The sequence below is a fragment of the Delphinus delphis genome, chromosome 20 (assembly GCF_949987515.2).
Source record: "Delphinus delphis chromosome 20, mDelDel1.2, whole genome shotgun sequence".
In the NCBI taxonomy this organism is placed as follows: Eukaryota; Metazoa; Chordata; class Mammalia; order Artiodactyla; family Delphinidae; genus Delphinus; species Delphinus delphis.
Genome location: NC_082702.1, coordinates 38,387,404 through 38,402,426, shown reverse-complemented (window position 1 = coordinate 38,402,426; position 15,023 = coordinate 38,387,404). Strand labels below are relative to the sequence as shown.

Below are 15,023 nucleotides of genomic sequence, written 5' to 3'. Positions count from 1 at the left end.
ACTATAATACAGTTGACTCTGCTCTGAGCCTGAGACTGCCTTTTCTGTTAAAAGAGAGATTTGCTCAGGAATCACTGCAAATGGAGACATTCCCTTTGCTGAGATCAGGATTGAAAGGTAATTGAAAAGGTACTTCTCTGCTTCCTGATTCATTGTCATTTAATGCCAATAATAATAATAATAATAGTAGTTTGTTGGGCCCCTATGGTGTCAGGCATTGCACTATTTTTTGTATGTCTTTATATAGAGTCTGTATAACAGAAAAGTGATAAATTTTTGATCATGATGATGTTGACGAATATTTAGTGAACAACTAATTTGTGCCAGAAACAGTAGTATACTTTACGTGTATTATCTCATTTGTCCTCACCACCAGGGGCTCTGTGGGGTATTGTAGCGCCCGTGTTACAGGTAAGGAAACAGTCCTAAGTCATGCAGCCGGTGAGGAGTCAAGCCCCGTATTGGGAACAGGCAGGACTCTGAGTTCACACCCCAGCAGAGGCTGCGCTTCCTGCCACGGTCTGTCTAATCCACAGTGTGGCCCCCTGCTCTCTTCCTGCTTGCTGGTGACAGGCCCACTTGGTCTGGCTCCTGGACAGGGTCATCTGGCTTTCTGCAAGGTGACCAGACCATCTTGTCCGGGACCGTGAAACCTGGCTGTGTTTACACGTCTCCCCAAGAGCTAAAGGAAGACTGTGCTTGCCCTCATGATCCCCTGCACATGCAGTGTCCTCTTAAAGATGGCTTCATCGTGATACCAGCTTTGCCCCATGGAAACACAAACTCCTAATGACTATTAGAGAGGGAAAGATCCCAGAGATCCAGCTCACTATTTTCCCAACTGTGGTCAGAACTCTGCTGAGGAGCTGGGCTGCTTTTAGCTGGGGAACTGGCTTTTTCAATTACAGAATTTTGTAGACTCAGAATAGGAAAGGACCTTACTAACCATCAGGTTCAGCCCAGACCCCAGGGTCAAAATTTTGTATAAGTTGCTGGATAAGGAATGTGGTTTAAATATTTTAAGAAATAAGTGATCAACATGTTAATAGTGTGTGTGTGTAACTTACACACTTACAGTTTCACACAGCTACAGATATCAAAGCCAGATATCCAGCCCAGGCTGAATTCTGAAAACCTGTTTCAAAGTTCAGCCTGGTTTTCTTGGCTGAAGCCTTAAGACAGAGATTTAATAAGTGGGTATTGCAGCGGAGGACCTCACGGAGCCTCTGATTTGAGTACAGATAGGACCATTTGCCTGCCACTTCCACACTAATGATCCAAACCCAGTCTAATAAGATGACCCAACTCACAACTGTGGACAACGCCATTTTTCTCTTCATTTTCCGTTCTTATCATTGAAATTGGTAAAAATGGACTTCACTTGTAATCATTTGAAAAATTTTTAAAAAGATGAAAAGAAAGAAAGGGATGATGGTGTGTGTGCATGTGTGTGTGTGTGTGTGTGTGTGTACATCTGCCTGGGAGGAGAGTCCAGGGGGAACAGCCTAGATAAAGCTTCCTACGAGGACATTAGATTCTTGACATTGGCATGTGATTTTTCCCAAGATCTTTAAGAATGTCAAAATTGGTGCACACAAGTAGAGAATACTATTCCACCAATAAAATGCAGCAAACTATAGCTGAAACATTTTAATGGCCCACTTCCCCTGCTGAACCTGAATGAATCCAGTGTACTTAATGAGGTGTGATAAGGATGCAGAGCGCCTGCTAGACTCGCTTGCTGGCTCGCATCAGCCTCTCTATGGCCAAATTCGTATTTGTTGTTGAAGAAAATTTCAAGTCACCACCTAGTGTGGGCCTTCATTGGCACCTGTACGCAGGTGGGACTTTGGTATTAGGGACTCACAGGGGGTCATGTGTTCAGAAGCTATTCGGGAGCATTAGTTTGTGCCTCTCTCCACCCGATTTACAGCCAGCAAGAAAACATTCATGCTTCTTGCCCTTGTGGAGCTTGTAGACAATTTGAATTTGTACAGCTTGTGTCTTCAGAGTAAGTGTCTAAGAAGACAGAAATAACAAAATGACATTTTCTTCTTCTTAATTTAATTTCATGTTGCAAAAGGACAGTCCCGCTTAATTTTGAGAAGCCTGTTGCTTTCTGAGTGTAATGGCCTCAGAGAGAACCCTCTCCTATTATATCATAAATCAGTCTCACTGCTATAGCCAGTGCAGCTTACTCTTTTTACTATGAGAAGATAGTAGGAGGCCGTGACTATTTCTAGCACATAGCAGAAAGTCTGCAGTGTGTGTGTGCATGCGTGCATGTGTGTGTGTGTGTGTGTAAATACTTCCCTGACTTTGTGAATATGAGGAGTTGCAAATAAGTGGCTTTCTTGGTTGTATGGAAGTTGCTCAGATTTGATGAAACATTAGAGATACTGTTTCAGGCCTTGGGCCATAGTCAGAGGGCTTTGCTGTTATCATTTCATTTGGGGGTGGTGATTCATCAATGTTTGCTCTCTCTCTCTCTCTCTCTCTCTCCTTCTCTCTCTCTTCCTCTCTTCCTCTCTCCCTCTCTCTCTCTGTCTCTCTCTGGCCTGGTAAAGTGATGCATTCATTGATCTTTTTTTTTTTTAAATCATTGGACTATTTCCCTAAATTAGTGCCCTAATTTATGTCTGGAGAAAATAGTTGAGTGTAGCTGTTGGATGAATTGCTATAGGTTCAAACTGCCTGTGTCCTGACTTCGCCGTTTAGTGGCTTTGTGAATGAGGGCCACTTTATTCAACATTTCTGTGCCTCAATTTCCTAGTTATGAAATATAATCATAGTACCTGATGTATCAGATTGTTATAGGATTAAATTATATATTATAGGAAAGGACTTAGCCCAGGACCTGGCACATTGCAAACTCTCAGTAAATGTTAGAAATCATCTCACCTGTTTGGATTAAGTTGTGTCTACATGACACGCAGCTCCTGGGGGTGTTGAAGAGCTGAAAGAGTTAGCATCACATGTACGTGACTATGATCATGCCCTTAAGTCCTCAAAGGTGATTAAATGCTTCACTTGGCATCAGAGGTATTTGGGAAATATCGATCACACTTTTTCAAACTCAGTACATGTACAAACACATGGATTTACTGTCAGTCACTCAGGAAGTACCTGTTGGTTACCCAGTCTTGTTAATAGCCGGTTGCTTACAAAATGATAGTCCATTTTACCGATCTTAACTATTTTAAAAAACAAAGTGGACAGCTCCATATTACTTTTATCAAGGCTAAATAATATGGGCCAAGTGAGTATATTATTATAGTCCTTTGAAAAAATTACGAATTTTATCTGTCATTTGACATCAAGTAGATAAAAAGGCAATAGATTTTCAGTGTTTCAGAATTTTAAAAATAGTTTTATGGTGGTTCTCTGTTTCACCTCTACCATTTCTCTATTTCTCCAATAGGCCAAGCCCTTTAGAGGGCTAGCAGGTTGACCCAGGCCAGACAAAAATGACTATAAGATGTGATTTCTGTCTTCAGGGAGCTCAAAGCTTCCTTGGATGCAATGTTGGAAGGGGCAGACAGCCATAATAACAAGGACCTCTACCCGTGGGAGAAATCAAGACGTAATACGGAGTTCTGACGGAATCCGGAAGCCCTCCGAGTCCAGCACAGGGAGCAGCGTAGAGTCCCACCACCATTATACCAACCGTGAAGGGGAGGGGAATTCAGCTGAGGGAACAGTACGTGCAGGGAGGAGCAGAGGTGCTTAGCCTGCCGGGCTCACCTGGGCAGGAGGTGAGGCCAGGACAGACGAGCGAGAAATGCGTAAGCTCTGTCGTCCAGTGCGGGCATTTCCTGACCTGGTAGGGAACCATTTAGAGTTTAAATATTCTCGAATTCTTTACGTAAAGATTGCTGTCCTTCTAAGAAGTAGGTGGCTCCTACCCAGAAGGAAGTTTCTGTCTTGTCCTGTGCTTTACTGTCAAATGTTGAGCTATTTGTTCATTCACGGCAAGGAGACAAATTAGCTAAATAAACTATGGAAGAGGTAAATACTGTTCCAGAACAGATGTGATTGCGTATGCCCTACCTGCTTTGTTTACTCCAGCAATTCTTTCTGAAAGTTTTCCAAATGACCCAGTAGATATCCCAGAAATTCTCCTGAAGTTGGGTTATATTTATTTTTACTTGCTTGCCACTCCCTCCTTACCCCCCTCCCACCAAAAAAATAAATAAATAAAAAGCAAAAGTGCTGCTATTTTAGGGCAAAAATAAAATATACTCTCTTGGAGAAAGGCTTTTTCTTTTCCTTCGATTCTAAGTGTTCCCGGGTTCTATAACAATATAAATAGACTTAAGTGTGTGTGTGATCTTTATAGTGGATGTGTTTAGCTTTTCCCCCTTTTCTGAGGTTGAATTCCTTTATTATTCAGTAGAGAAATCATCATGGCAAAGTGGGAAGGCAGATCTTTGGGAGCATGGGAAATTTAGATTTGCATTCCCATTCTGCTGCTAATTAGCTTTGTTATCTTGGGCAAGTTATTTAACTTCTCTGAGGTTTAATTCCCTTCTCTTTTAGGACGTAGGAACGGAATAAAACAAGCCCCGCCCAGTGCTGCTGGGAAGATTAATTAAAAGAAAAATGCACGTACAGGCACCAAGGCTATATATATTGGGGATATGTGGTGGGTGACAAATAAAACTGGAGCTCCCAGCACTGCAATTGTTAAAATGTTAAAGGGGAGAAAGCGAAACTCCATCATTTAGGCGAGAAATAGGGATAAAATGTAGAGTAGCAGGAGGTTTGCTCATATGTTAGATGACTGTTTGTTTATTCATTTCCCAAAGATATTACAAAGGCTGTGAATATTTATTTAGTTCTGCTCCCAATAGCCCTTCTAACAGGGAATTATTTGGGTACAACGAAAGACATTTGTAAATGCGGCTGATAAGACTGACACTGGACAAGGAGTGTTTTGTTGGACACAAGAATTCTATTGTCACTGGCTTCAGTTGTCAAGTGCCCGGGGAACCCAGAATTTATGGTGACAGCACAATGGGCCTTTCAGGGCCCAGCAAAAGAGCTGTGAGATCCCGCTCCCCGGCTTTTCAGGGCTTCTAATCTTTTTATCGGGCCCGGACAATGCCGGATTCAGCTGCTGCCTGCGCCTCCTGACTGTCCATTGGCCATCAGGTATTGTGCGGTAATTACCATGGTGACAATGGACTCTCTCTACACCAGTCCATCGGTGCTTTGGAAAACGGCAAAGGTTGTCACTTTGTATTAGGTGCCTCTAAAGGCATGGCTTACTTAGAAAAACTACTAAAGAGAAATAAAGATAATCATGCTAAGAGTTTGATTTAAAGGGCCACTGTGTCAAATCCATTTGTAACCCAGGAACTCTTTATGGATGTTTTCCCGTAATTACAGCCAGACGCTGGGCGTCATCCCTGTACAAGCAGTGAGTGGCCGGCCTTCGAGATTTTGCAGGGAGCCCTGAGCTGTGGGCAGCTGGCAGCCCTTGAAGTCCTATGGGAGCAGAGGTCTAAGCTGAGCCATTCATTGTACTTTGAGGGATCCCTGAACTTCTTTAAAAACTCAGTTTCCTCATCTGAAAAGGAATGGTGTGGAAAAATGCTCATAGATTAATATTAATTATATATCCCGTGAATGTATATTAATATATACAAATGTATGGTTATTAATCAATATATGAAAGCTTTTCCATCTACCATAGGGCTTTGTGAACAGCAAATAGACAATAAAAGGTAAAACTAATGTTATAATCGTGCACAATTGAAAAAGCACCATCTATACCTTTTCATAATCACAGCTACTAATAATCATTGAGTGCCTACTCTAAGTGAGGTACTGCATTTATTATCACTGTTCTTTACAATAATCCTACAAAAGAGTTATTAATATCCCCATTTTATAGTGAAGAAACTGAGGCTCAAAAAGTGCTTGCCAAAGTCAAATTAGCTTGGAAGAGGCAAAGCCTGGATTTTAAGTCCTGTCCCCTCACATTTAATAGCTTCTTCCCTCATTTTTTTTAATCATAATCTACCAATTTATCTTATAAAATATGCTTCACCGTATGGTTTTGGAACTTGGGCAATAACAGGAAAGAAAAACACCCAGTGGTGAGTATTTAATTGGGTTTATTCATCCCTTCAACAATGTCAGGAACATGTGACACCCATAAAAGGAAGAAGCCCGCATCTGCAGGGAACCCAGGCTCTACTGCCTGTGCCCCTTCTCCTGTCTGTGGAGCAAGAAGAACACACAGCAATATCAACAAAACAACTTGGTGTTTCTAGACCAACAGAAAAGTATATGGCCTTTGCTTGACTTCTATGCCCAATAAAAGTTTCAAAAACCTGATATTTTATCGTTTAATAGTAATGTATTTAATCATAGTTTGTATTACTCAGCTCCATACCAAAATATCTCAAATTCCCTGTTGTGTTGTTATACCAAAAAGTAGAAATTATGTTATCACATCCGAGAGAAACGGGCATACTTTACCCGGGGAAGTAGATCTCGTTGTGGGTTCTTAAAGCTGGCAGGAAAGAAGTAGATTTTTTAGTGATTTGGTCTCTGCTGCTTCCTTGCTCTATGAATTTGGATATTTACCACTTAGCCTCAGTTTTTTCACCTGTAAAATGGAGCTGTCACTCTCTCCTTGGGCTACCCTGCTCCACTCAATGGCAATTCTTTCCCTTTTATACCCATCACCCCTGTGTCATACCTATATATGCACAGTTAGTGGCCTGAGGATCCTGAAGCATGCACTGATGGAGTAAGTGGGGCGGGGACTATTTTAATCTAATTCACATATACTTTCAGCCCTTATCCTCCCCCACAGCACTATATGTTGGTGTTTTTGTTGCTGGAGTGCTGTTGACAATGATCCTGGCACACACCTGCCCGGGCTGAGCCCACATTCCGGAAGAAGACCCACACATGGAGAGCTATAAGCCGGGGTATTTGATTTGGAGCAGAAATCCTAAGAGAGGGATGGCAGCATGACTCGTGGGTCAAAGGGAAGGATATGGCTCTGCATGTACTGAGTCTTCAATACAGTCAGAGCTCAGCAAAAGAAATTTGCCACAGTCACATCCCCATCTGTCCCTGAGTTTCCTCCTTGATTTTGATATGCTTGCCAAGTATTTTCTCCATCCCACTTTACACCCTTGGCTTCATGGTGTTCCTCTTCCTGATTTCTCAGTCTCTGAACTAATATATGGCATGGAGTGTCTTCGCCTCTAAGAGGTTCAGTACTATGGGTAGCCGAGCACAGCAATGGAAGGGGCTGGTAGAGAGCAGTGGTTCCCGTACTTGAAGAGGGCCCGTGATGGCATGCAAGCCTTGGGAAATGAAGGGAAGATGCCCTGAGAGTAGGTAGGAGTGCGTGCAGCAGGGCTGCATTGTATTTTTCTGTCTCAAAAGGGACCACACGATTCCAGGCCTCGGGGGAGTCATTAGATGTGGGGAAGGTCTGGGGGGAGAGGGAAAATGAACATTCCAACCAAGAACACCAATGCAGAAAGAGAACATCTGCACTATACCTGCCCAGCCCTCTCAAACCTAATGAACTCTTTTTTCCCATCAATTCTGTTAAAAGCACAAAAACAACTTAGATTTCTTCTGTTCATTTTTTTTCTAAGAAAGATGGTATAATTGTATACTACAGACATTGTCCACAGAACCCAGAGCCCTCTTTCTCAAATGTTTGCAGTGATCAGAATCATAGACAATTCACCCATTTATTTTTGCTTTCCTTCCAAGGCTCTTAATTGTCAGTGCAAGCTTTTGGTGAAAGGAGTTTTAAAGGAGACATTTTGCAGGGAGGTAAAGAATGCAAGGCCAAGTGGGAGTTCAATTCCTTTTTATAGATTAGAGAAGTAAACTTTTAAGAGCACAATGGCTGTATCATGAACTGATTGGAGACCAGAGAAGAAACACAGGCTATGGAGTCTGCACTGCTGGATTCTGATCCCACCTTGGGTGTTATGGGCTGTACACCTCGGGCAAGAGTTTGACCTTTTTGAGTGGTGGGGTGAGATACCCTGATGAGTTCATGATACCCAGAGTGGATATATGCATTTAAAGAGAATACATTGGTAAGGACTGCAACAAATGCCCGTTCCATCCCTGTTTATGGTCTCCTATTCATCCATTTCTGGGTAACATACCACCCCCAAATTTAGTGTCTCATAACAACTATTTATCATTACCTCTTACAGTTGAGTTGAATGAATCATCTGGGCAGTTGTTGCTTGGGCTCTCATGCTGTGTAGTCAGATGGCTGGAGTCACATGAAGGTTTGAGTGGGTTGGATGTCCAAGATGGCACCTTGGCTTACCATCTGGCTCTTCAGCTTGGATGCCTGGAACAGCTAGACATGGCTGGGCATCTCTCTCGCTATCTATGCAGCTTCTCCACATGGCTAGCTGGAGCTTCCTCACAGCATGGAGGTCTAGAGCATTCAGACTTCAGACGTGGCAGCTGACTTCTCCCAGAGGAAGCTTTCCAAGAACACAAGACAGGTTACCAGGTTTTTATGACTCAGCTTCTGAAATCATATAGTATCACTTTTGCAGTGTTTAATTGGTTACCCAGGGGCAACTCGGAGTCACATGGAAGGGGACCACATAAGGGCATGAATGTCTGGGCGTGTGATTCATTGGGGGAGGGCTGCTGGAAACTGGCTACAATGTGGTTGCAAGTTGGGTCCTTCCTTATCAGTTATGTGCTGAATGAACTGCCCCCTGTGACTCCATGTGCATCTTTTATGACTCCATGTGCATCTGCTACTCTATCTTTGACATCCTGGAAATAGCACACATTAGGACAGTTTTCCTGTTCTTGATACAGTCACCAAATCAAGGAGCCATGAACAGATTTCAGTAGATGTACAGTTCATCCTCAGCCCTTCACCAGAGGGTTTTTCACATGTTGTTGTTGTCCTTGTTTGTTTTGGAGAAGGCATTGTGTGTGAGGAGCTGTTAGGTGGAACCAAGATGAGGCAAGGAAAAGTGGATTTAGGAAAAATGAAAGATAATAAAGTCAAAGTAGGAAGCTGTTTAAGCCCTTAGTGCAGCCCAAGTTGATCCTAGAAGGTAGAAGTTGTGGAGAGGAAGGACATTCAAGAACTCCTTTATGCTGCTGTGTTAGGGACGCTATGCCAGCCGCACCTTCCTTGGTTCAGTGCCTCGGTTTTGGAAGACGACAGCTGTTCAGACACTCCATATTCCTCTCTTCATTCATTCAGCAAATATACATTGAACAGCTGCTCTGGGCTAGGAAACGTGTTAGACACTTCAGGAGACGTGAAGATGAATCAGACCCGAATCGAGGCAGAACACAGCCCCACACAGAAACTCCAGAATGTGGTGCAGAGCAGGAGGGGGGCGGAGAGGAATGTCATCTTGACAAAGAATTGCAGCTCTGTCAGCCCAGTGCTCTGCTTTGCCAGCATGGGGATGACATCTCCTATCACAACTGCCACCACTGTCACTCTCTGCCCTTGAGTCTGTCATTCCATGAGGATTCGACAGCACCAGAACAGTGCTTCTCCCTTTAGGAGGGAAGGAACTTGCTTTGGACGCCAGTAAAATGTGGATTCTATCAGCAACCGGCTCTAAGACTTCCTGTCTCCCCTACAGGTTTGTCGTTAGTGCTAGAGCAGATGCGTGTAAAGTATGTAGCGTATTATAAGAAGTTGGATGTATGACTGCTTTTATCTTTGTTATCAAAGTTCCAGATGTACAAATGGTTCATCAAACCATCCTGTGGGTACCTCTAAATCCATGACAAGTTTTTCCCAGTTTGCACACAATTGTGATAATTTGTTTACATCTTTCTACACCTGGACCGTTATTGTCTGAGAAAAGTGTGTCCTATGCAACTGTGTACCCCCAGTGTCTACTAGTGTATCACTTTATTGATTCATGTCACCTCTAGGTTACTGACGATCCTTTCACTTTTTGCAGAAATCACTGTATATTCGGCTCAGTGGCCTCCTGACGATCATTCCTGTTGCCATTTGTTGAATGACCAATCAGATGGGTGGAGTTTTGCGTTATAGAAATTGGCAGCAAGTATCCAATGGGTGAAGAAGGTAAGATGGACCGGCGTTACTGAGTGTTTCAAATGTAACTGTATTTGTGGAGATGGAAACGATGGCTTCCAGGCCCATCGCATAAACCTGCGGTGGTTTGAACCTTCACAAATCCAGAGTAGAATCTGACAGGGAAGTAGGCCTGGGCTTTGAGGAATGTGATTATTCACTGTGGTTATTGGGTTATCTCTATGGAGCATCTATTATGTTCCCGTACAAGGATGATGGCAGTTTTTTGTTTTGGGTTTTTTTTTTTTTTTTTTGACTGTAGAAGGTTTAGAGGAGAAAGAAGGAACTAAAGGGGGTTATAATTCCTTAGCAAGAGCTCAGCTGGATAGACTAAGGCAACCGACATGTTGTTTTTTATCCCATTTTCTTCTTTTGAAAACAATCCTCTAAATATGTACAAGGTGGCTTACGTCCCACGAGGAAAAGAGATCGCTAGGAGGCTGAACCTTTTAGATCTCAAAAGACAGAGCACTAGATCATAAGCCAGGAGGATGACTTCAACTCCAAGACCTGACTCTGCCGTTCATTGTCTGTGTGCCCCTAGGTTAAGGAGCTCTTCTCTGGGACACAATGGTGGTTGGATCCAGAGTCTCTAACAGTCCTTAAGTCTTAGGATTCTATGAATGTATTTACCTCCTTTATCTGCTCAGTGGTAACTGGAGCTATATTTTATAGGATATCCAAATATTCAGATAAAAATTTAAGAATTAATTCTACCAGCATGACTTTCCACACTTTAGTGTCCTAGACCCATCCTTCCACGTGTCGGTGGCTCATCTCCACGTGTGTGTCCACCAAGTGCCTTAAATGCGGGGGCCAAATGCAAGTCATGATTTTCTCCTCTAAAGCTTTACCTTGTCCTGTGTGCCACACTTCAGCCACAGCACCAAAATTCACCCACACCAAAAACGCGGGAGGGATCCCACATGCCTCCCAACCCCTACCCCAATAGCAACTGATTCCTGTTGATTTACTCTCTGACTATCTCTGAAACATTTTTATTTTTCTCTATCCCCACTGCCACCATCCAAATGCAAGCCAGATCCCCTTTCTCCAAGATTTTGCCACAGCTGCCACCTAACAGATCTTTTTGCCTCCAGTGTTACTTCTCCCCCTGTCAGCTCCAGCATGATCCATCTTTCATACACATCCTGAACAGTGTCCCTAAATCCAGAGATTATGTTACTTTGCTACTTAATCGCTTTCGATGTTACAGATCTGAACTCCTTCTCAGGCTTCTAGGACCCTTCGTTGATGGGGCCACTGTTCTGTTGTCCAGAGTCACTCTCAGCTGCTCTCTGCACACCCACCCTCACTGTACACGTCCACTCTAGGATCTACTATAAGGCACAACCTTTATTTCCCCAAAGCCCAGTAATCTCCCTGTCTTCACAAGCTAAGTTTTACTCATTTTATACCTTCACTTGGACCTCACTACCTCTAAGGAGTTCTTTCTGATCCCTGAAGACTGGGCTTTGGGTGTCTCCTAGGCTTTAGTCATCGAGATTACACCATTTACTGTGATTCCCACATTGGGTTGTAATTGCCTGTTTAGTTGTCAGTCTTTCCAGCTAGACCTGAAGGTTCTTGAGGATTGGCCTTATTTTGGAACCACCAGGCTCCCAGTTGCAAGCACTGTATCTGGTGCAAAGTAGGTTCTCAATAAATATTTACTAAATGTATGAATAGAGACTTTAAGTATAGTTTAAATAGAAGATGAAGAAGGGGACCTGATGTTACCACAGAGAGAAAAGTCACAATGTTGACAGCTAACAGGTATTGAGTGCTTACGATATGTCAGGCACATAAGGTCTTGAAAGGTATCACCTCCCTTAATCCTTGCAGAAACCTACTGTGATAGATTCTATTAATATCCAAGATATTACAAATGCGAAAACCGAGTTTTAGAAAAGTAACTTGCCTATGGCCATATTGCCATACTTTTATCCTTGGACGTTTTTATCCTTGGAGGTCTGACTTTAGCTAGAGCTTTTATCTTTGCTTACTCCTTTCTTTTGTCTTCCCCAGAATTAATCTGGTCCATTATGGACAAAAAACATTTCCTCCACGTAAGGCTAAGACTTTTCCTGCAGCCCACACAAGCTATTTTTACTTAGATGGTCAGCCCCTGTGACTGGGGCGTGTAAATCTTTGGTGATTTTCCAGGTGTTTTACACTCATATTTTAATGTGGGTTTGTTCTGGGACAAAATTTCAATTTGGGGAGCCCCCCTACTCTTTCCCCCATGTTCTGGCCAATGTTTGTCATGGGAATAAACCAATGAATGAAAACACTCTTAGTGAAGGCAGAGCCATGCTTTCCTGCAAATGCACCAGTATGACTTGGAAATTATGTGGCCGACTCCTCTCATGTTAGCACATTTTGCACTCATTTGCTCTGAAGCCTGGCTCAGCAGAGCGAACGCATCCCTCCTCTGGAAATGCCTGTGAATGATGATCATCTCATTTCTGCCAAGCCAGATGGGTCTCTTCATTTCCTCCGACCTTTGAATTCTTCAGTAGGACTTGCGGCTGACATTTCCTTTTTTTCTTGGTAATAGGGACAATTAGAATGAGGTATCAATGAAACAGAGTCAGAAGTTAAATGGAAAGTACTTCAATTTAATTTGTCTTCTAGGAAATCGTTTAGGTGTTTTTTTTTTTCCCACTTAGAAATTAAGAACAGCCTGTTTCGAAGAGTTCTGCATAGCTTTTATTCCAAGGAGAGGAAGGTAAACTATTCTAATGTTTGTAGCACCCTTAAAAAAACACAGGATGGTACAGATGGAACAGTCCTTTGATCTTTCAGGATAATCTTCTTGTTTTAGACATAGGATTTCTTTTTTTTTTTTTTGCCTAGAGGCAGGAAAGGACTTGGATCATACTACAAGATTTTGGAAGGGCAAAATGAAACTTACCTACAACTTTGGCTCAAGACTCAGATTCTTGATCCCCAATCCATTCAGGATGGCCGTGTTCCTTGAACAAGTGCCTGTGATGTGCCAGGATACAGGCAGGGATGAAAGGCTCTTTCCCTTTCTTCAAGGAGCTTACAGTCAAGGAGCTCTGTATAAAGCACTCAGAATCCTAGTGGGAAGGGAAGAGAGGGGGATGGGAGGTAGAGAGAAAGACTTTTCACAAATGGTTGTGAAGTGGTTTGGACTTAGGGATCAACTCTCTGGCTGACTTCTAGGGAAATCCACTTGAACCTCCGTTCCTGGTACATTTTTCTTACTTAGACACCTCCTCAGAGCAGGAGAGGAATGACCTGAGTAGCTACAGGACAGAGCTTCCTGGCCCCGCTACCACACTGAGCTTTTAGTAGGGCATTGGGGCACAGATTCGAACGTCTTGAAGCGAAAAGTATTTGTTGTTATCCTCATGAAAAGTATACACACGTTGAGACCCTCCTGACTGATAATCAGCAGGGGCTAATCATCACAGGCCACCCAATTACCTTTCATTTGCATAAACATTTGCATAAAAATCAATCCCAAAAAGCCCCCTGGGGGGGCAGCTCACCTGCGCTGGAGCAGCCACCAGGCTCTGCATTGTCCCTGACAGTGTGAAATGTCAGCAGCCTGCCTCCTAACCCCTCTGCCTGCTGGGTCTGTCTGTGAAGGCACATTTCCTATTTTGGGATATAGGCCACTGCGGAGAAAGAGGCCAAGTATCTGTCTGTAGCTGGTGCCCTGAGAATCATAAACAGACACTCAGTTCACTTGCTGACTCCTCTGCAGATCCTCAGTGTGTACAGTGTGACTGTCACTAATGCAATCAACTAAAGGATACAGGAAGCTCTCATGTGCCAGGTAATGTACATATCCCACCTTTGCCAGAATCAGTACTAAAGGACAAACTTCAACCGAAGCCATGGTTCTGTAATCTTGCTTTATTTAAGGAACGGTGAACAAAGTGCACAGAGCCTCCTGATCAGGACAGTGAGAGCTGATGTTTAATGCAACGCCCATGTGCAGACACTGTGCTACGTGCTCTATGTTCATTGTCTTGTTTGACGTCACCAACACTTTGGTATGTGCCGTTGTCCTGATTCTTTTATGATGAGGACACGGAGGTTCAGAGAGGTGAATGAACCTCCTGAGGGCCAAACGATGAGCGACGTGTAGAGCTGGGGCCTCTACGCCCCAGTATAGTACCGTAGTGCCTCCAGTGTGTCTCTTCCAATTCTTTGGTGTCTTGCCTTCTGGTCTTAACCAAGTTGGATGGTGGTTATGTTACAGTTCTTTTGGCGGTCATATCATAAATCTCCACGTGGGTTATAAGGGAGACAGATCTAGGTGCTGCTGGCTAATGTCGCAGTGTGCTGCTGAATGTAGGCACTGAGTGAGAGGCAACCCATGGGGACAGGAAAATCATCAATCATCTCCTGAGAACCATTCCTACTTTAGGCCTTGGACTAGGTGCCGATACAACAATGAACGAGATGCACATGTATCAACACGACAATTGTACCAAAGTCATATCTTTAAAGAGCACCCCTTCTTGTGGTGGAGCCAGGTCAGCAGAAAATAACCATGGCTTAGAGTTTCTTAGCTCCATGGGTTCGTAGGAGCACAGAGGGACTGACTCTGATAAGAGAAAATCTGGAAAGGCTTCAGTGAGGAGGTGACCTTTGGGTTTAGATGTGACGTATGAGTCAGAATTTACCAGGAGACAATCAGGAAGGATTTTTCAAGCAAAGAGAAAAGTGCAGAGGTTCTTGAGGCAAAATATTCATGACTAGGTGGTTTGTTTGTTTGTTTATATCAATAGGTAAGACAGTTACAAGGTCTACAGAAAATTAAGCATCCTTCGATCCCTATCTTCTAGTCTCTCAATTTCCTTCCCTGGAGGCTACTACTATTTTCAGTTTTCTATGTGACCCTCCAGAGAGTTTCCAGGCAGTTACGACGCTACAACCACACACC

The 15,023-nt window shown here is 43.3% G+C and overlaps 1 protein-coding gene across 8 annotated transcripts in view; it reads left to right on the top strand.

Annotated features, from left to right (window-relative positions):
- The window catches only part of CDH11 (cadherin 11), a 146,634-nt gene that overhangs the window by 50,744 nt on the left and 80,867 nt on the right, over positions 1–15,023 (top strand). For all 8 annotated transcript variants that reach the window (XM_060000315.2, XM_060000322.2, XM_060000318.2 and 5 more), the window contains exon 2: positions 9,960–10,087. The gene's annotated coding sequence lies outside the window, so the exon portion shown is untranslated. The remainder of the gene's footprint in view (positions 1–9,959; positions 10,088–15,023) is intronic.